This window comes from Sinocyclocheilus anshuiensis, unplaced genomic scaffold (genome assembly GCF_001515605.1).
Source record: "Sinocyclocheilus anshuiensis isolate Anshui unplaced genomic scaffold, SAMN03320099.WGS_v1.1 scaffold186, whole genome shotgun sequence".
NCBI lineage: Eukaryota > Metazoa > Chordata > Actinopteri > Cypriniformes > Cyprinidae > Sinocyclocheilus > Sinocyclocheilus anshuiensis.
The window spans coordinates 103110-119289 of NW_015542355.1; the positions used below are offsets into that span (position 1 = coordinate 103110).

A 16180-nucleotide genomic window follows, 5' to 3' on the forward strand; every position below is an offset into this window, starting at 1 on the left:
TGTGTGTGTGGTAAACAGCCAAGGATCAGTAGCGGACTCTTCTGTGAAAGCACAGTCCGTGCTTCTTCCCCCTCTCACAAGAGACACCTAAAGGCCAATTCACACTGCACCGACAAACGCCAACAGACACGTTGGCCGCTGGATTTAGAATTTTATGAAAAATAACTCATATTCACACTGCACCAACAGACACCGACACATTTCAAGTCAGAGATTCAAGTAAGTCTGAAAAAATGTAACCTGTAACCACAAACAAAATTTTACATGTCATTCTTCGCCTGAAAATATGCCGAATAAAATGAAAGAGGGTGATGTCATGGTTGCTGCAATGGCGAAGACGGGGCGCCTACTTTAATTTACGCAGAGATCTGCAGTCGGAAAATTGACAAAGTTTTAAAAATTTTGCTCGTGGTTTGTCCAGTTACCTGCCATTTTTAGGATAATTTGCTAATCGCAACCAGAAACCAACTCGCAGTCTTGCCTCATTGTCATGGCAAAGGTTCGTGGCCAGGTCAAATTATATCAGAGTTTGTTGTCATTTGTTGGAAAATCATATCACACTACTCAGACATTTCACGACCCAACAAACACTGATTAAACATGTTCAGTCTGGTTAAAACAAACGCCGACCAACGGCAACAAACACAGATAGGGGTAACACACTGATCCAACAAACTCCGACAGACTTGTCTGTTGGTGTTTGTTGGTATTTGTCTGTACGATGTGAATTGGCCTTTTGTTGTGTCTGGAATGACTCCAAAGAACAAACTCCGACAGACTAGTCTGTTGGCGTTTGTCGGTGTGGTGTGAATTGGCCTTAAGAGGGGAATTCCCACCATTTTCAAAAATGAAATTCAGGCCCTGAATAAATGTCTAAAAATCCTGATTGGAGTATCACTATAAATGGTTATAAATTATTAAAAGAAGGCTTTAAAAAGATCTGTATCGGTGATCGGATCGGCAGATATTGCTTTCTGTGATCGGTGATCGGCCTCAAAAACCCTGATCGGAGCACCCCTAATAATTATATTTAAAAATTTTAATTTCAACAAGTATTTAATAACTAATCCCTGGGTTATCCATGGACTTCAGTAGTTACCGTGTTGCAGTATTTTATTAACAATACTATTCTAACCATTTTTAAAGTAAACACGTGATGCTTTCCTTTCCTGCACTGACACAGCACTAGGGAGTTGTGGGTGTTACCTAGGTGTTCCTATGCAGCTGGCTGGGTGTTCTGCATAGTTGCTAGTAGGGATGGTTACCGAGAACCGGTATTTTTTTGGACCGATACGTAATTGGGTCAGTACCGGAATACCGAAAAGCTTCAGGACAAACAATACTGTTATCGATACTTGCATTGTTTTATCTCCATATACTTCAATGTTACCGACGAATTAGAAGCTGTTGCTTGTCATTTTCCTTCACTGAATGATGTGTCCGACGTTTGCTCGACGTGCGTGTGATATCCATGCGCATGTGCGGTGTGTGTTTGCGTGCAATCGCAGCAAGAGTGAAACGTTTGAAAGTGGGCTCACGTTACAAAACTAGGCGACACCAGTGTCAGATGCAATATATGCAGTAGTGTAATAGTGAACAAAGGAGGCAACACTAGTAATATAATAAAACATTTACTAACAAAATACATCTACCTCAAGCAATGCGCTGTATTATGTCTCGCGGCTCCAGCTCCAGCTGAAACTCACGAGACACATTCACATCAAATGTTGATTCAGTAGAGTTACACTCACGAGACTTATTCTCAATCAGAAAAGTACATGCTTTAAAGCCTTGCCGGTTAAACGCTTAATTTGCGTGCTGTTCTAACATGTGCGTACACTAAAAGGCCGGTCAAACAGCACCTGATTACTTGGTTATCTTAGTTATCGTCTTATTGCGCTAATACTGTCAAAACACACAAGATTTACATATAAACAGTTAATTATTTCTAAAGTGAAAGTAAACAGTTGAGAGAAAAACAGATGTGTGCAGCTCTTAAAGCGGCAGTACTAAACATGCTGCCGATTGTCATTAAAGGGATAGTTCACCCAAAAATTTAAAATCTGTCATTATTTACTCAGTCATGTTGTACCAAACATGTATAAATTTTTATTTATTCTTGTGCTGAACACAAAAGAAGATATTTTGAAGAGTGACGGTAACCAAACAATTGCTGGTCCCCACTGACTTTAATAGTAGGAAAAAAAAATATGAAAGTCACTGGGGACCAGCAACTGTTTAGTTTCCCACATTCTTCAAAATAACTTTTTTTATGTTCAACAGAAGAAAGAAATTCATTCAGGTTTAAAACAACTTGAGAGAGTGAGTAAATGATGACACAATTTTCATTTTAGGTGAACTATTCCTTTAATGTTAATAAAATAAAACACAAAGAGAAAAATAACTCACTGCTCTTGACTTAACAGTATTGATAAGTAAGTAAGTATCGTATCGATAAAATGTAAATGATACCCATCCCTAGTTGCTAGTGCGCTTTGAGTGGTTGCTTGGTATTTGCTTACTGGTCCATGTCAAAATTGCCCATCCATCTCTATGATATTCTAGTCCCTCCATATGTCTCAGTTCCATAAGATTTGTTTGCCTGTATTATTATCTGCCAAGTAAAAACTAATAGCACTCTTCTCCTCAAGAGAATACTTTATAACATGCAAAAACACCTAAATAAACAGAATATATAATGTCACAGAATTAATGTAAAAAGTCAGTAGGGCCAACCAGTAAGGTAATGATGAAGTATTCCCCTTCTCACTGTTCTCTATTCACCCCATTCTTAATTTCTAATGATTAAATTATTGACATTTCACTGTCAGGAGTAATTGACATAGATGCTGAATATGGGGAGGATTCATGACACCCAGATTAAAATGTGCAGTAAGCACTTTAGTTGAGTTTGTCCTCTGACTGTGCTCTTCCAGCCCAGAAGGCCTTCAGACAGGGTGACAGGAAATGAGGAGGAGTTTATCCAGATAGGAGGATGTTTTGGGACCAAGATGCTTGTTCTCTCAGTGTCAGCATTCTCACAGTGTTCTCACATCTTTGGCCATAGAGCTCATGTGCTGTTTGTTAATTATTTTTCGTGAAATTGAACTTCTATTTTAAAATCACAGGTACAGAGAGACGCTGAGAGGGATGGTAGGCTCATGCTGTGTGTCCTTTAGCTGTCGGTGGACTCCTAAGATCTCTGTTGCTCGTTAAGGTTTGCACGCAACCTGGATTCAGCCACCAGGCAGGACAAAATTAAACTCAACTCGACTGGAATTCTGGAGCTCTCTACCCAGTAACTAACTTGATATTGTTTAGTCAAGTTTTGCACGGTCTACCATCTAGAGCATTAAAGGAATTATTATTAATTCCTTAATTATTATTATTTATTATATTATTTATATTTTCACTTTGTATTTTAATGTTATTAGTGTTGTCTAAGTATATATATATATATATATATATATTAGGGATATGCCGGTATCAAATTATCATGTTGCGATTAATTGCTAATGCTTTTATTTATATCAATTTACACAGTTTAGTAAGTAATTTTATCAAACTAGAGTCATGTTATTGTTTACATCTTAATTCGTATTGAAACTAGATCACATTTCCATTCAAATTTGGTTCAATAATCTTGCGTAACTAATCCTAATCCTAAACAAACTTCCTCAGCCCTGCTCTGCCTCCTCGGTCAAGATGAGCTCTCTACTGTTTCAAGATGTCTCAGGTGTGAGCAGAAGAGTTGTCCCTACACCGTCCTGTTTTATTGGAGATAATTGCATGTCACTTGGTGTGATTACTAACAGCATTGCCATGATTAATAGAGTGATTAACCAAGTGCTATGGGCTGTTTTTATTTTTTTTTTGGAGAGGGGGAGATGCTGTATTGGAATCTTAATTAGGTTTTCCATGTTGTGTGATTAAACCCACACTGCAGGCTTATATACCCCAGAGCCATATTTGCGATTTTTAAACCAGAGTATTTTTAGCATTATTTTTGAAAGCAAGCTCAGTATCGGGACTCCTAATCCGTTCTGTGTAAAATCTGTTTACTCCATTTTCCAGCTTATTGTTCATTCCCTTGGTACAGCTATCCCATAGTGTCATAAAGAAGGAATGCTGACTGTAAGATTTGTTAATTTATCCACAATTTGTTATATTTGTGTAGCAAATATGCAGTTAATGAGGTTGTTTTCTTGAGAGTCATTATGTACATTGGGCCTCATTCATGAAACATTCATATATATGAGAAAATTCTGAGTAATTTACAAGTAAATCGGACCTTCCCAAAAACTCTCCTCCGGATTCACAAATACTTTGTAAAGGTCAGATTTGATAGTTAAATGTGTGTATGTTAATGAATTCCAATCATTCGTAAATAGGGAGCGCATGCACGCTCATTCACAATTAGATTAACATATTTCCCGCCTATGAATTACAGCTCGCAAATTACGTATCAAGGAATGGTGTGGAATCCTTTGGACTCAATTCTCAGGTTTGGCAAGTTATATTGCATAAATGAATAAGAGACTTTTTTGCTATGCCTAACAATAAATGAATAAATTAACGTGTGTCCACCAGAGCGTCTTTAGCCAGCTGACATAATGCCTGGTGCTCTTCTGAAAACGACCAGCTGGTGGCGCTTGAGAGAGCTTTGGAGTAGAGCCCTGCACGGCCCTCAAATATAGACCCTAGCCCGGCCCTGGACCGAGACGCTCAGGCCCTAGCCCGGCCCTTGTCCGACAGCTTATCAGAATTACCGGCCCGAGCCCGACGTGAGCCCGTCTGCCCCCCCCTCCCAAAACAGCTTACTACGGTTTCAGCTATTAAATAGTTCAGTTTTGTATGTAATGTCAAAGTGATTATATTTCGTTTAGTTTTTTTTATTAAGTTAATTTAGAAAAATGTTTGGAGCATTTTTTTATTCGTTAAATGTAAGTTTTTGTTTTTTAAAGGGGTCATATGATGCTATTTTAAAGATCATTATTTATGCGGAGAGCTAAAGCGCGCTTTACAGGAGGCGCTGGCACGATCACTTGCATTGGAAACAACTTAAAATATGTCATAATTTTTGCTCATAAAGGTAAGAGTAATATATCACTCGGAACTGTAAAGCCATTTTCTACAAAGCCCCTCCTTCCGATAAGTACAGTCTGCTCTGATTGGCCAGCTGACCCTGTGCATTGTGATTGGCTGAACACCACAAGCACGCGTCGGAAATGTAACGCCCCTTTCCATTATCACGAGCTTCAGCTTTCAACATAAATGTAAAGACAGTACATAATGTCCTTAGTTTTACCATCAGTTCACGCCCGAAAGGGGAACAGAGTCGCGTGACAGACAGTGATGATGTTTGTATGTATTTGCAGTACACAAGCCGCGATTAAGAAAGCTGACTCCACTGTGATGTAACCCTGTCTCTCTCTCACGCACACACACACACACAAATACTCTACATGGCGCAAAACTCCACATTTTAATAGTCAACAGCAAATACTTAAACTATTAAGAAAACATACTTACAGTAGCTGATTCTTGTGCTTTTATAAAATAAAGGATACAGGATGCACTTTCTGCAATTTCGGCCAGGAGCGCTTCACAATGATGAACCGAAATTCAGCGAATACTTGCCTCACAGACTTGCTAAATATATAGATAGAAAGCTTTAAATTACTACTTTAAAACTAAATAATTCAAATCAAAAACAAAAAACTCTTTTATATTATATTTAATATGCATTTCTCTCTAAAGGCGCATCCAATGAGGAGATGGCGAGTCAGGATCGCCATCTTCATCTTTGCGACACGGACTCAGAAAACACTGATTTATTTATAAATAATTCAAATATCTCCTTACTATTTCCCCCGACACATTCATGGTAATTATTTTTGCTGGGGCTGTGCGGCATGCTTTAGCCTGTTGCGTGCGTTTTCTGCTGTCATGTCCAAGGATATGTTTGCAGATTCTATACTGTACATGACCAATTGACTCGACTGTTTGCCGTGGTAATCAAATCAAAACTCTTCCAAAATGCAGCTTTTCCCGAAGCATTGGGAACTTTTAGTAACTCCCCACTTCTCCCTGATGCTCTGCATGGTCAACTGTCACCTGTATGCTAATGCAGGACCCGACGGGCTTGCAGACCTCTGCTTTGGAGTGGTGTTGTTTGCTATGATTTGGAATATTCACGGCAGTAACATGTTATGAGTATCTTATTTTGAAGAATATTACTGAATATAAAAATGCAGTAACCAGCAATATTAACTTCTCCACTGTTGTGTTGTACAAGTATGATGGTTGGTCAATGTAGTGTTTGTCCCACCCCTCCTCCACTGTGATTGGATGACTGTGTAAAAAGGGACAGTGACGAGCTCTGTGTTTTACCCAAAGTTAAAGAGTAAAAACCGAGAAAAAAAAAAAAAGACAGGGCAAATGAACTCGTTAAATATCATTATAATACATAGTGCATAAAAATGCAGTGTCATCAGTTTGTCTAAAAGAATACAGAACGTTTGAATGTTTTATGCACCATTTACATGTACTAGGGAGCAGGTGTAAATTTCTTTCTTACCAACTAACATTTTCAAAATATGAACATTTTCATGAATCCGAAAATTTACGTCAGAACGACTTTCCGAATGATTTACACAAAAATTCGTTCTGCTCGTGTTTCATTAATGAGGCCCAATGTGATAAAACTACTGTTCTGTTCTAAAGAAATTGAATAGAAATTTCTCTGGTGCTATTACTCTCAGGGGCTTTTCATACTGCACTAAACTTAGGGTAATTGTCTTTTTAAAGTCAGAACTAAGGCCACTTTTAACCCTGAGTAGCCCAGGATTGTGTTTACTCAGGTTTTTGGTACAATGCCTGATTTATTTCAAGGCCTTCTCATGTGAAAATCCCATTAGAGTCATTAATGGCTTAATTTTCTTACCTGGAAAAATATTGAAAATTCAATTAGAAAAGTCAAACATTGAACACTAGTATAGTTGCGGGGAGTAATTTTTTATTGAGTTACTTGAAGGCTTCTTGCTCTTTCTTTCATGTAGTTCCTGAGAGTTGTCTAAGAGCTCAAATCTAGTTGTTCTTTACCACTGTAATTAAACTGCCTGTTAAAAGCTATCAAACTTCTAATTAATTTCTAATCTGCTCCAGATCCTGAGTCCATAGGCAGCTCAGACTCCACTGTCTGCTCTTACTGTCTGCACAGTCAACTGCAGCATATGCGTGCTGTCCACAAAGAGCCCCAGGAACACCTCTCCGCAACATTCAAGTTAAAATGTTACCCATCATTCAGACCTTTTAGGATGATCTGAACTATGCATGAAACTCTGCTTGTGCTTGAGTCACTGCAGCAATCTTCATATATAGTTTCTATAAAAGCTTCTATAGATCATATAGAATGTTGATATATTTGTGTGTGCGTGAGTGTGTTAAATTTCTAAGTCCTAAGTCCTAAAAGGCCATGGATTATTATTTTTTTTCTTTCTCGTTTTGTCGTGATGGTGACTTAATTATATCGTGATCTCGACATAAGTTATTTTCTCGTGATCACGACATAACAAAAGTTGTTTTCTCGTTATCACGACTTAATATTAATATTTTCTCATGATCTCGACATAACAAAAGTTGTTCTCTAAGTTGCGCCAACAGGTGGCAGTACAGAACTGAATATAACTGATGGGGTGTTGTATACTGTATATCCACTTTACTGTACTCGTTTGGGACAGAATAAGGACCTTCTTCGTGATCACTATAATTTTTGTAGTATTGTTCATTACTGGCATTTAATTAATTCATAAATGTTAAATGCTTGAATCAATATGATTATTTTGTGTATTATTAAGTTCTTGCTAGGTGCATGACTCACAGGTTCACCACCACAATAGCATTCCGTGTCATAAACTAACTGCTTATTAAAACCAAGGTTGACGTCACTGTATTCTGTTTGCACCTATATCTTTATTTGTGCATCTTTGAAGTACATGATTGTTAATTAATAAGAGGGAATGTTGTGTTTATCTAGGACGCGCTTCAACGATGTATTTGTAATGTGCATCTTTTCCTTATTTTTAATCTTTATTGTTAATCATTAAATGTACAGTATATTGATAAGAAATGTGATTTATATGTAAAGTAGGCTAATTTAATTCAGTGATGTTCTACAGTGTTGTAATCTTTTGTGTTTTCTACATTTCTTTGTGGAAACCACACAAACACACATACACACACATATACACATAGGCCTACACATGAACGCTCTTTTCAAACAGAAGCTTGTAACGCACATGATATCAGTCACAGCATATAATGACTACTAAAAATGACAAATTATATATAATTTTCTTTCAACACACACACACACACACACACACACATAAACATTCTTTTCAAACAGCATCCCAAGCTTGTAATGCACATGATATCAGTCACAGCATATCCTACATGACTACTAAAAATTACAAATTATATATAATTTTATTTAAAATAAAATGAAAATAAAGTGAGTTGAATCCAAGCAGCTCTAAAAGATTTTAGAATAGTTCTCTTCATCCTTCTGAAGGCGCTCCGCCTGTGTTTGTGTTGTTGCTTTGACCATTTAAACATGTTAATTACACAAACAAAATATTTAACGTACTGTCTCTGGAAAAAATATCAATAGTGATTGACTAGCCTTTATTGTATTGTAGACGTTATTACTAAGCGAAGCAAAATTTGCTGAAATATCCACAACATACAGTGAGAGCGCACGGGTTTATCTGTCGATCAGATGCGCATTATTGCATTTGTTACTATAGCAACAGTAGATCAAACAAATCAAACAATCATTGTAAAAAATTTACTTTCATTATGTCGAGATCACAAGAAAATATTAAGTCGCGATCACGAGAAAATATTAAGTTGTGATCACGAGAAAACAACTTTCGATATATCGAGATCACGAGAAAATTAAGTCGTGATCACAAGAAAACAAGAAAAATATTAATAATCTATGGCCTCGTAGGACTTCCATCAAATTTTGACTAAATGCTGCATAGATATATTTATGTAGAAAAACCAATTGCAGAAAAAAATATAAATTAATGTTTTAAATATGACATTATGAATATAGAAACATGGGGTAAATGGAAATATGAAATTATAATTATAATTATGAAATATAATGTGAAAAACATTAAACTATGTTATCGTCATCATGACAGTGAAATTGAATGCTGCTCTCATGCTGCATTTTACTTACGGAGAATTAAATCAGCATCAGAATCTTTTCCAAAACAAGGGCCTGAGGTGGGTCACAGCTGGCATATTTTAAGCATTGCTTTAATGTGGTGTTGCATCTTGAAGCAAAATTTGGAGCAGACAAAGAACTTGGCTGTGTAAAGACACCTTGAGAAAATTAGATTTTATTACCGACTGTTGGTTACAATCTCAAAGGTTCTCCATAAACTGCAGTATTGATTTGCAAACCTTTAAAGTCCATAATAAGTGCTTCATGACAGATTTACATAGACAAACCTTTAGCTCCTAGCCCTTAGAGTTATTGGCAGGTTGAATGCGTTCTTTCTGTGTTTTGCTACAGGCCAAAGTAAATGACACATAGAGGAAGAGGTGTATCCATCCCAGCCTCCACCACAGAGTGCTGATGCTTTACTGTAATACCGTAATGTAGCACAGTCTGAGGCCAGACTGGATCTTCTCGTGCTGAAGGCATGCTGAAATATTAATGCCAGCTGGAGGGAGTTTAGCTGCAGGTAGGCTTCATTCTGAGGCTAGTGCAGAAATGAAAACAGGCCTGCTAGACATATTACTGTGCTACAGGCATGAGATGCTAAATTAGGAGGCCTCCAAAGCAGACACTTGGGGTGTATTCACACCTGTCTTGTTTGCTTCGATTGAATCAAACTCAAGTTCGTTTCCCCTCTTGGTGCGAACATTTTTGGCAGGTGTGAATACAGCAATCGCACTCTGGTGCGGACCAAACAACCGTACCGAGACCCAGCTGAAGAGGTGGTCTCGGTCTGCTTCCAAACGAACTCTGGTACGGTTAGTTTAAGGTGTGAATATGACCCAACCTTGATCCGACCCAATTGCAGAAATCACGCTCAGAAACAGACAGCTCGTGCATATAGTGCTGTTATTTGCGCTAAATAGGCTAAAGCTTGCCGCAAAAATTACCATGACTATGTTGGGGGAAAATAGTAAGGAGATATTTGAATTATTTTTTAATAAACTAGTGTTTTATGAGTCAGTGTCGCTATGAAGTTGATGATCCTGACTCGCCATCTCGTCTTTGGACGCGCCTTTAGAAAGAAATGCATCTTTACGGATTACATAATAATAAGAGTTTTTGTTTTGGATTTAAATTATTTTGTTTTGTATTAATTTAAAGCTTTCTATAGATATATTCATCAAGTCTGTAAGGAAAATTTTCGCTGAGTTTTGGTGCATGTTTGTGAAGCACTCCTGTTCAAGACCGAGACGGCAAGTGCATCCTATTTGCTTTCTTTATTTTACAAAAGCACGTTTTCTTGATATTGGGAGTGCACACAAATAAAAATAGACCCTTTACAGTTCCGAACGATGTATTAGTATCTGTAGATTTTATTTTCGGCACGCCGTAATTACAACATCGTATGACATTGTCTCATATGATGCTCATAATTTTCTTCATATTGCGTTAGTATCTGATAACACCAAATCATTAAAAGAATAAAAATTGCACTACGAAAGATCTCCATGATTAGCCTGTTTTTGCACTTCCTGTTTTTCCCTGCTTGAGAACTTCTGTCCAATGAATGGATGACCTTAGTGTGGTTTTGTTTACTATTTCTGGTCCACTTGCAAAAAAGGGCAGTGTGAAAGCCGTGTGGTTTTGTTTACAATTTCTGGTTCACTTGCAAAAAACGGCGGTGTGAAAGCGAACCGCACCAAACAAAAAAAATCAACATTGTATTTGGTCCGGACCAAAGCAAGTGAACTAGCGGACTTTCCTGGTGTGAATACACCCTTGATTAAATTTTCTGAGATCTTATGTGTGGTGATGAGCAGGTAGATGAACCTTCTTTATCTTCCATTTTATTTTGAATCAGTCTTTTTATTCATTTGTTAATAATTTAATTAAACAACTGACCATGCTCAGAGCTGGATGTATAAAGGTCTTGTTGACTGAATCAACTCCTTGCATTGTTGTGGTGACTTCTGCATGTGCAAGCAACAGTTTGATCAGGGTTGGAGCTGAACTTTGCAGGAAGGTTGATCTCCAGGTACAGGACTGAGCAACCCTGTGCTAATGTATCAGGATCTGACTAGCTGCAATCCCTCAGTCTCTTGCTACACTTCAGTAAAGCTCTGTGTGCTTGCGCCCTCTGCTGGACAACATGAGAACTTACCCACGTTCGCCTCTCCTCCTCGTGTGTACATGTATTTATAGCTCAGTAATACAGCTTGCACTGGCAGCTTGGTGTTAATGACACTATAAAACTCTCTTTCTGGGTAATATAACTGTGTTTATTGTTAATTAAGTACTGTCCCATATTTTATCCTGACAGTGTCGATACTGTAATTAGCATGTAGTACATCACTTTGTGTACCAACTCTGCATAAGGACCCTATGTTTGTAATTACAATTAAAGTAGACCTCACTCCCTGTGCTGATTTGTGCTTGTGATCCATACTGTGCTGTGTGTTGAGCTGAATCAGAATCTTGTTATTGGAGAAAATATTAAAGATCAGCACACGGGTTGGATTGGTTTTTAACGGTGAGTAATATTTTGTTGACCAAAGCCAGATTTTGCTGCCTTGTGCCAACCATGTGAACGACGATTCACTTTCTGACCATTTACCGTGCTGTCAGTTCACATCATGGCTGATTCGTTCTCTGAATGTAATGCACAGTTGAGTAGATTCCTAAAATAGAATGACCTTATATTACATTTTACGTGGGGCCTGTGCAGTGACAGCTCTATTTCATTTTTAATATTGTGATTTAAAGGGATAATTCACACAAAAATGAGAATTTTGTCATTATTTGCCCAATCTAATTCCAAACCCATATGCTGTTATTTTTCTGTTCAGTAGAGCACACAAGTCGTATGGACTACTTTCACGTATTACTTTAATATGGAATTTTTTTTGGAGCCTGATTTTCACTGTCATTGTGTCTAAGTAAAGAATCTTCAAATGCAAATAAAAAAATAAGTAGCAAATTAGTTTGGAAGGACATAACATCCATTTAAAATTTTGGTAATGATGATGAAAGCAAAGTATCTGAGGAGGTTCTGATGCAAATTTTATTTTGTGTAAGTAAAATGCAGAATCAGAGCAGCATTACATTTTTATTTGGTTGTCATATGAGCATATGCTTCCTAATTTATAGTTTTGGATTTATTTATAATTTAATATTTTCATTCATTTCTTGTTTCTATATTCAGAATGTCATATTTAAATATATTGACTTTATTTTTAACTGTTTTTCTATGTAAAATAATTTGTGTAGCATTTGTCTGAATGTAACAAAAAACATAAAATAATGTACAAAATACATTTAAAGTATTTATATGATAAAGTACCAGTGCAAGCATTAATTTCATTATAATTTTTTTTTTCCAATTTTCATTAAAGGGGTGCCGCTGAGGTGAGGGGCGGGACGATTAGACGCGCACTAGAGGCGGTTTAGCTAATCACAACACACTGGGCTAGCTAACCAATCAGAGCCCATTGCCTATTTCTGAGGGCGGGGCTTCATAAAAACAGGAAAAGATCAGCCTGTTTCTGAGAGAAGGGACAGAGCTGTGTGGAATGAAGGTAAATTATGTGAAAAATAATGCATTTTTTTTTAAACGAAGCATTAACACATGTTAGACTGCACCCCATAAACACAATCAAGCCTAGAAAAACCCCAGTGAACCAACCCTTTAATGCACCGGTGTAGCATTATTTCTGAATTGAACAAAAATAACTTTTTAAATCATTTAAAATAATGTACAAAGTACATTTGATAAAGTACCAGTGCAGACATTAATTTCATTATTTTATGTAATATTTCTATGTAAATGAGTCGGTGTAGGATTTAGTATTAATTTAACAAAATAAAAAAGGGGGCTGTGATGCATTGGAAACCGTGTGTGCATGTTCAGTGATCCTTCCTAAAAGCATTATTACCCATCACATAAAGCAGTTCACGCATGAAAACACAACACACACTGCACACATACGCGCACAGGCCAGTGTGTACTCTGTAGCTCCCAAAGGCACAGGGCTTTTGAGCAGATCCACTCACTGTGTACCTTATGTGAGTTTGACTATGGATTCATGTTAATTGTGCTCACACATCTTAGGTGGGTTTTATGCACTGGTATTTTTAGAAGTGTTTCTTCAGGATTGTTTGGCACACAGGTAAACTGGCACAAAAACAAATGCTAAAATCTCATAATAACTAAGCTTTCCACATATGGGGATGGCCAGACCCCGTTCTGTTGCTCATGACACATTAGCTCACAAACATACATGCAAATTCAATGTTGAATTAGATGTTTACACAGTTTACAAACAACACAGTAATATTTTTGTATGTTTCTAAACATTCTGTTTATTACAGCTAAGACGCATTGAAATCTTAGTACTGTAGGGTTTTAAACTTTGCATAGTCAATATTTTGAATAAAGCGAAAAGGCATATTGTTTATTTATTTGTTCATTCATTTATTTGTTTGTTCATTAATTTATTTCTTTTATTTATTTATTGTTTCTTTCTTGTCATCTTAGGTTTTTTTTTCTATTTGTAATTGATCTCTTCATTTTATTGTTTTTTTTATACCAGTTTTACTCGTTTAGGCTGATTTGCCGAACGGTTGTGAACATGTTAGGGGAACATTATCATACAGGTAATCAGCCAATCACAGCCAGTCTCATGTAACCTGTATCTCAGGAATAGCCAGCCTTTCACATTCACTGCCACAATTTAGGTCCTCAAAAGAGATGCTGGGTTTTCTGAAACTGTATATAATTTAATAAATAAATTTTTATTAAATAATTTATGCATTTAGCAAACGCTTTTATCCAAAGTGACTTACAGTGCATTCAGTCTATACATTTTTTACCAGTATGTGTGTTCCCTGGGAACCCACGACCTTTTGCGCTGCTAACACAATGCTCTACCACTGAGCCACAGGAACTCAACTGCTAGGGCTAGGGTATATGCTAGGGCTGTCAAAAAAAAATTAGAATTTCGAATATTCGTCGAATTTAAAATAAAAATCCACATTCGAATGCAAAAACGTTGCATTCGACTTTTAGGTGTGCGTTAAGGAGGCAGCCTTATCAGCGGCGCAGGAGATGCAATGACGATGTAGGTGTCATTGCATTATAATGTTTTTGTTAGCCTGTCCACTTGAAGCCACTAGATGCCATTTTGACAGCCCTAGTATATGCAACTGTTGTGAAGTGAAGTGAGTGACGTGACATGTGGCCAAGTATGGTGACCCATACTCGGAATTAGTGCTCTGCATTTATCCCATCCAAAGTGCACACAGCAGTGAACACACACACACCGTGAACACACACCCGGAGCAGTGGGCAGCCATTTTTTTGCTGCGGCGCCCAGGGAGCAGTTGGGGGTTCGGTGCCTTGCTCAAGGGCACCTCAGTCGTGGTATTGAAGGTGGAAGAGAGCGCTGTACATTCACTCCCCCCACCTACAATCCCTGCCGGTACGAGACTCGAACCCGCAGTTCGAGCTGTGCTACTTGGACAGTTTTACTTTAGAAAAATTAGTGGTTTACATCTCATATTTTCTCATTCTAATTTTATTTTAAATTTTTTTGGTGGCACTGCCTTCCTTGCCTCCTCATACACGCTCCTTGCTGCAAACGTTCACCCACTGAAAGAACTTCTAATTCTTCACCTGCAGAATGATTTTTACCAGCCCAGAGCAACTCTGTTTTCCTTCTGGAGCACAACCACACACACACACACACGGGCATAATGCCATCCTGCACTCTGTCTGGGTTTGGCAGTTTGCTGTGCAGGCTTGTAAACATCTCTCTCATCTCTTTGAGTTGTTGTGGTAATTTGCCAGCTAGCACATCTGCTGTTGTGATCTAAGTTGATCTTAATATACATTTTTGACTTGGCATAGATACCAGTTGAAAAGAAGAGTATTGCATATGTTGTGTTTTTGAATGCTGGTCTGCAGCATGCTGTTCAACATCTATATACACTATCGTTCAAAAGTTTATGGTCAGTAAGATTTTAATTTTAATGTATTAAATTAAACATTTCTTGTTTTTGAAACATGCTCATGCTCACCAAGGCTGCATTATTTGATAAAAATACAGTAATATTGTGAAATATTATTAACATTTAAAATAAATGTTTTCTATTTTAATATATTTTAAAATGTCTTTTTTTATGATGGCAAAACTGAATTTTCAGCAGCCATTACTCCAGTCTTCAGTGTCACATGATGCTTCAGAAATCATTCTAATATGCTGATTTGGTGTTTGGTAAAAAAATTTTCAGGAATCTTTGATGAAAAGATTTCAGATGTATGTTCAACCTGAACGTATGCTACCATATACAGTATGAAGTTAATAGATAGACTTGTTTTTCTTTTTAAATTGGTTTATACCAGGGAGATGTGAAAATAGGAGCATCGCTTCCATCACAATTCTGCTGATATTTATGTAAACTAAGGAAGCTTTTTGTATACACATTACACCATCGCTAACTACAGCTCTCTGGTTTTCAAACAAAGTAAAGCTAGACACTCTGCCGTCATGCAAGGACTCACTGAATTTCAAATCAGTCTAACAAATCACACTTGGCCTTAGTAATAAAGCCAGAGTGGCGCCAATTATGCCATGTAGTTAATTTACCACAGCATTGTCATTACCTAGTTAATCTCACGGAAACATGAAAAAGTCATGGTCGTATTTCACTGCAAAATCCAAAGAAAATAAAAAGAAGCTTTGTGTAAGGGAAATGAAGCGTAAGAGTTAAGAAAGCTTGCAGGGTTGTGAAATACTGTCTGACTCAGACCAGAGTAGAGAAAGGGAGCAAGGGAAAAGAGAATTGAGATCTAAACAGTGGCTGCATCCCAGTTGTGTGTGTGTGTGTGTGTGTGTGTGTGTGTGTGTGTGTGTGTTTAGGGAGAGTGTGTGAGTGTATGTA

The 16180-nt window shown here is 37.4% G+C and overlaps 1 protein-coding gene across 28 annotated transcripts in view; it reads left to right on the forward strand.

Annotated features, from left to right (window-relative positions):
- The window catches only part of dlg2 (discs, large homolog 2 (Drosophila)), a 212174-nt gene that overhangs the window by 47763 nt on the left and 148231 nt on the right, over positions 1–16180 (forward strand). The gene's annotated exons all lie outside the window — the stretch shown is intronic.